General features: G+C 36.8%; 1 long non-coding RNA gene across 1 annotated transcript in view; it reads left to right on the top strand.

The window, feature by feature from the left end:
* LOC140524124 (uncharacterized) overlaps window positions 1-4895 on the top strand; it is a 76557-nt gene extending 71662 nt beyond the window's left edge. Inside the window, exon 4 of the long non-coding RNA XR_011973573.1 lies at window positions 4611-4895. This is a non-coding gene — a long non-coding RNA (uncharacterized lncRNA). The remainder of the gene's footprint in view (window positions 1-4610) is intronic.
* Window positions 4896-6000: the final 1105 nt, after the last annotated feature.

Here is a 6000-nt window from a genome sequence, read left to right on the forward strand (position 1 = left end):
AATTCTTTGTCCCTCTGCCCAGAGGTCTGGCTATGTTACAGTAAATTTATGAGAGGAAATCCTCTTGAGGGTCATTCAGGGATTGGAGAACTATCTTCCTCTCCACTATAACATGGGTGAGAGGCAGGGGAGGGGGTTTCTCTGGAGGATATGCTGCTGTTCCATAGAATAGAAGGTTCTGGGCTTCAGGGCTCAAAAACTCTCATATATAAATCTATTCTTTTTTAAAATACATTTTCAGCGATGTCTTTGGTTTTATACATCGTCATAGTTTTCTCCAGTATTTCTCTCCTTCCTTCTCCTAGAGAACCATCCTAAATAACAAATAATATTTTTAAAAGCAAAAAAAGAGGAATTAATAGGTTTAAAAAGTCCAAATTATGCGTGATGCACAACACCTATGAACTTCAAATCCCATGACTGTGTGTTGGAAGTAGCATCTCAATATTTCTTAATCTGAGCAGTGCTTTATCTTTATAATTTAGCTATGCTCACTTTCAATTTTTGTGTATGATTGCTCCATTTACATGGTTGTAGTCATTGTATGTTGCTTTTTTTCCTGCTTATTTCACTCTCTGTTCATGTAGATCTTTCCTTACTTCTCTGTGTTCATCACATTTATCACTTCTTATGGCCCAACAATATTCCATTATATTCATATACCACAATGTGTTTAACCATTCCCCAATCCATGGGCATCAACTTTGTTTCCAATTCTCTGCCATGACAAAAAGTACTACAATGAATTTATTTGTGTGTACAGGAACTTGCTTCCTACTTTCCTTGGGCTATAAGCCCAGTAATGGTTCAGAAGGCATGGACATTTTCTTAGGAAGGGGGGAAGTAAGGGATGGAGGAAGAAAATTTGAAACTCAAATTTTTTTTAGAAAATGAATATTAAAATATGTCTTTACATGTAATTGAGAAAAAATAAAATATTATTTTAAAAAGAAGAAAGAAGTATGGATGGTTTATATAATTCCAAATTGCTTTCTAAAATATTTGTGTAATTGCCTAGCCACACCAACAATGTATTAATATGCCTATCATTCCATCATCCCTCCAACATTGAATACTGTCATTTTTTGGTTATCTTTGCCAATTTTCATGGTGTGAGATGAAAACTCAAGGTTGTTTTGATTTGCACATTTTTTATTACTAGTGGTTTGGAATATTCTTTCATGTGGTTGTGAATACTTCGCAAATCTTCTGTTGAGAATGGTTTATTCATATCCTTTGACCACTTATTTGTAGGGAAATGGCTATTGGTATACATACGAATGCATACATGTACTGATTGTTTACATATCTGGGATGGTAGACCCTTATCAGAGAAATTGGATACAAAGATTTTTTCCCCACTTGACTACTTCCCTTCTTATCCTAAATGCATTAATTTTGTCTATGGAGAAGCTTTTCAGATTCATATAATTCAAGTTTTTTCTTTTATCTTTTGTAATTATCTCTTGTTTGGTTAAGAATCCATCAAAATATGTTCTTTTAATCCAAAGTCTTGATTTTTAGTTTAATTATCTTTGTCCATCTCCTGGATCCTTTTCAAGTTCTCCAGTCAGTCAGTCAATAAGCATTTATTAAACACTTACTATGTTCTAGACGCTGCCAAGTGCTGGGGATGTCCTCGAAAAAGGTAAAAAAAAAAAAAAGAAAGAAAGGCTCTAACATCATTTCAGTGGAAGAGGAGTAAACAACGACGTAGCTATGATAGATACAGAGTAGATGGAAGATAACCCAGAATGGAAAGTGCTTGCAGCTAGAGAATTGCAAAAGCCTTTTGTAGGATTAAAGCTCAGTCTTAGAAAAGCCATGAGGGACTAAGAGGTAGATGTGAGAAGGGAGATCATTCCAAGTCTAGAGTTCATTATAGTGAGGGCAAAACCATGGAGATAGGAAATGAAGTGTCATGTGTAAGGAACAGCAAATAGGTCCAGTTTAGCTGGATTGCAGAATGTAGATTGTAGGATGCTTGGAGAACAGTAAATTATAAAAAGAATAGACATGCAGAAAGGGCATAGGCAGGGAATAACAAACAGAGGATTTTATATTTGCTTCTAGAGGTTTATAGAGACCCAATGGAGTTTATTGAGGAGGGGAATGAGATGATCATATCTTCATTTTAGGGGAAGAAAAATAGGAATGAAGGCAGCCATTTTTAATGGGTCTAACATGGATAACAATTTAGCAAACGAGACTACAGGGTGGTCAGACAGGCAGGAGAAGAATCAGGAGAAAACTTAGAGAGCAAGGAATATCTGAGAATATTCAATGATCAAAGGTATCAAATGGTTCTGATATGTTAATGAGATGGAAAAAGCCATTAAATTTGTCAATTGAGAGATCTTTGGTGAGTTTGGAGAGATGTTTCATTAAAGACGTCAGAAGTCAAACTGCAGAGAGATTAGAAAAAAGTTAGTGGAGAGGAAATGGAGGCACCATTTGAGGATGATCTTCTCAAGGAATTTAGCTAGAAGGAATAGTATGACAATGAGACAAAAGATACAGTTTACCCACAAAAGATACAGTTTACCCAGTTTATGGGTAAACTGCATACAGTTTACAGTAAAACATGCCAGCAAATAAATGCATCTTTGTTTTACCTGCTGAGTGTTTACCAGTCTTCATTTTTCCTGGAGACCAAGTAGTTCTATGTTTAAAGCAGGGATATACCATGAGCTCGTAGACACATGGAGTGGAGTGAAATGGCAAATTTCCTCAGGGTTAAATTTCACTAATTTTCTCACTTATAAGTTCTCCAAGGGAGTGAAGCAGTTCTAACACTTATGATTTGTTTGTTTTTTTAAACTTGAAAAATCTGATTTGAAAGTGTTTTATCATTTACTTTTCATTATCTATCTTCTTTCAAGGAATTGAAAGAAGTCTGGGGAGAAATTTGATACTTATTCAAAACAGACACACACAGAAGATGCTTTATTTATATAAAAATATAATTGTTGATATATATACAAACATATATATGTATATGCCACTTCATATAACACTATAAGTGCTGATATATGTGTGTATATATATGCATATATATGTCACATGCATATAGTACTGTAAGAATTACAAGAAGCTTTCCCCATAATAACTGTGTCCATAAATTATCAACCCATTTTGCAAGTTAATTAATTGAAGTTCAGAAGAGCTATACAATCTGATAAGTATTCAAAAGTTTCTGAATTTGAACTCACTGTGATCTACCATCCTACATCACTATGCAAAATTTTGAAATTAGCATCCCACAGGGGTATTGTTGAAGATTGTTAATTTAACCATACCTCGTCATTTCTGGTGGCTTTTATTTTCCTTACGGTAAAATCCTCAATTCAGGCTGATCTCACCCCCCTGAGAGAACCTATGGCACCAAAGCTCTGTGTTCAGTGTCCCTGAATCAATTCACCTACAAACTCCTGGTTTTCCCCCCTATGCATTTTATAACAGAATGCCTTCCCCATGTCCAGACATTAAAACTTTTCATAACTAGTCCTTTTATATATTGTGAGAGGCTTGAGTTGCTAATAAAGCCCTCTTTGACTTCTATACCATAGAAAAGAAAGTTTGCTTTCCAGTTGTGTTTGGCAATCGAAGATTCCGGACTTGCATTTTTTTCTTTACAATCAGTTTATGTCCCTTCGGTGACATTTTCATTGCCTTTGTGTGTGTGGATTTTTCTCACCCATGAACATGGCACATTCTTTGTTATGCACTCAATGTTTATATTAAGAAACCGGATCATTAAACCTCCATCCTATGTTTTTAATCGAATGACCTTCAGGTAGAAAATGAGGTGAATGCTGTTATTTTTGAGAAGAAAGGAAAGCTTTGTGAAGGGGCATGCTGTGGGACTCTGGCAGGAGATGTGGTGTCTGCTCTGGTCTCTGTATTGTTCGCTAGAAAGCGACTTGTCTGTTCTCAAAAGGATTAGCCATTTTATGCTCTATAGGAGCCCAAGTCCCCTATTAATGAAGCTGATGTAACATCAGGCATAATCAAAAGGAAGTAAATGTTTTATATTCAAAAACACAGGTAGTACTGTATGTCTTCCACAAGTTTAGGTCTGTTGTGATCCTTGGAGGTATTTTCTTCCTTGCTGAGGTTAGCAAGGCATTTTAGAGTGTGTCTGTGGTACACCCAGGGTGATTAGTAATTAGTCTGAAATGAAATTGGTAGCTCAGCAAATCTCTTTATTATATTAAGAGCCCCATGTAATTGCTGGGATTTGGTTCTGTTTTTTGCTTGCTTAGGTATGATGTAAGGCATCTCTGCCTCAAAATCCTTTATTTACTGACTTCTCTGGATTTTGTAATAGTGTCAGAGCTTTGGATTTATTCTCCAAGGGACTTGAGCCTGTGATGAATTCACTTTTATAAATATAGTTCTCATCTTGTGACTGTGGGGGTGACACAGCACAGTCCCCTCCCTCACTCCCTCCATCACTTCTGAACAAACTGCCCTGATTCGCTGAGTTCATGAAGCAACCTACAGCATCCTGGGTTTGATGCTGAGCAGAGCCCCCAGCTGACAGACTCTTTCAAAAGAACAAAGAGAATCTGGCCTCTAATGATTATATTTTCTATTCCTTTCTCCAGAAACTGAAACATGCTACACAATTGACTGTACTTGGTGGGTAATGAAGATGAACATGGAAGCTCTGCCCATATACCTCAAAGACTGGCACTGGAATGAGAATGAGGACTGGTTGGAACAAGAAAAAAAGATGATAGCCAGTCAAATGTTGTATCTAGGATCCTGAGACTTCGGGGTTAGATTGGACTCTAGAGATTGCCTAGTACACTACCTCTCTGATTTTATAGACATGGAAACTGAGGCTCATAAAAATCATATTATTTGACCATGATCACAGAAATAGTAAATAGTATGGAAAAATTCTATTATTAAAATTCAAAATAAAGTGTTTTACATATTTTTGTGGAGAGGTTTCTTTCTCTTTATTTGGCAATTCTTTGAGTCTACTGTACTTGTTAAAATGTGGGGGAGGGGGCAAGTAACATCTTCCCAGAGAAGAGAAAATACAACTTTCTGGTCTTTGCCCATTCTCTAGGTTCAACTAGGCTGAAGATTGCATGCCCTGGGAGTACCAAAAAAGTCCTAAGCCATTATCATTATTTAACCTCACATTCCTGGTGGCATCACAAACATTTTCCAATAAATTCAAGTTGGGAAAACTAATCCAGGCAATCCAATTCAACAAACACTTATTAAGTTCCTAATATAGTCAATAATCACTTTGTATGTGGCAAGGACAGTAATAAGCACTGGGCATATGAAGAAAGGCAAAAGACAGTTTCTGGCCTCAAGAAATTCACAGTCCAATGAGGGAAGTGGCATACAAACAACTTTGTGCAAATAAGTTGTATAGAGGATAAATTGGAGATAATCAATGGGGGGGGGGGGGGCATTTGAATTGAAGGGTGGTAACATAGGCTTCTTGTCAAAAGTGAGATTTTAGCTGGAACTTGAAAAAAGCTAGAGAAGTCAAGAGTTAAGAGATGAAGGGGAACAGAGTAAAATTATGGGAGGAGAGTTATAAGCACAGAATTACATACTGTGAAAATATCTGGAGTCAGGAAGTAGAGCACCACGTGTTGGGGAAAGAGGACAAATCACTGGATTACAGACTATATGGTAGGGGTAAGGTATAAGGCCTGTGTATGTAGAACACTGTGCTGGGGGAGATTATAAATTTTGGCAAGAACTGATGTGAGTGTCCTCTTGGTGAGAAGTCCTATACATAGGTCACAGTTAAGAAAAGGAGACCACACAATTTAGAGGCAAAAGATCAGAGCTTAGCACTCATTATCATCCAATGCCCTTGTTTTCAGATGAGGAAACTAACGTCCAAGGAGTTGATCTGACACAACTAAGATTACAAATATAGCAAGTAACAGGGCTGGCATTCAAACCCCTAACTTATGACTACAAATCCAGTACCCTTTTCTAAAAGGTTCCAGTTCTATT

The sequence above is a fragment of the Notamacropus eugenii genome, chromosome 2 (genome assembly GCF_028372415.1).
Source record: "Notamacropus eugenii isolate mMacEug1 chromosome 2, mMacEug1.pri_v2, whole genome shotgun sequence".
Lineage (NCBI taxonomy): Eukaryota > Metazoa > Chordata > Mammalia > Diprotodontia > Macropodidae > Notamacropus > Notamacropus eugenii.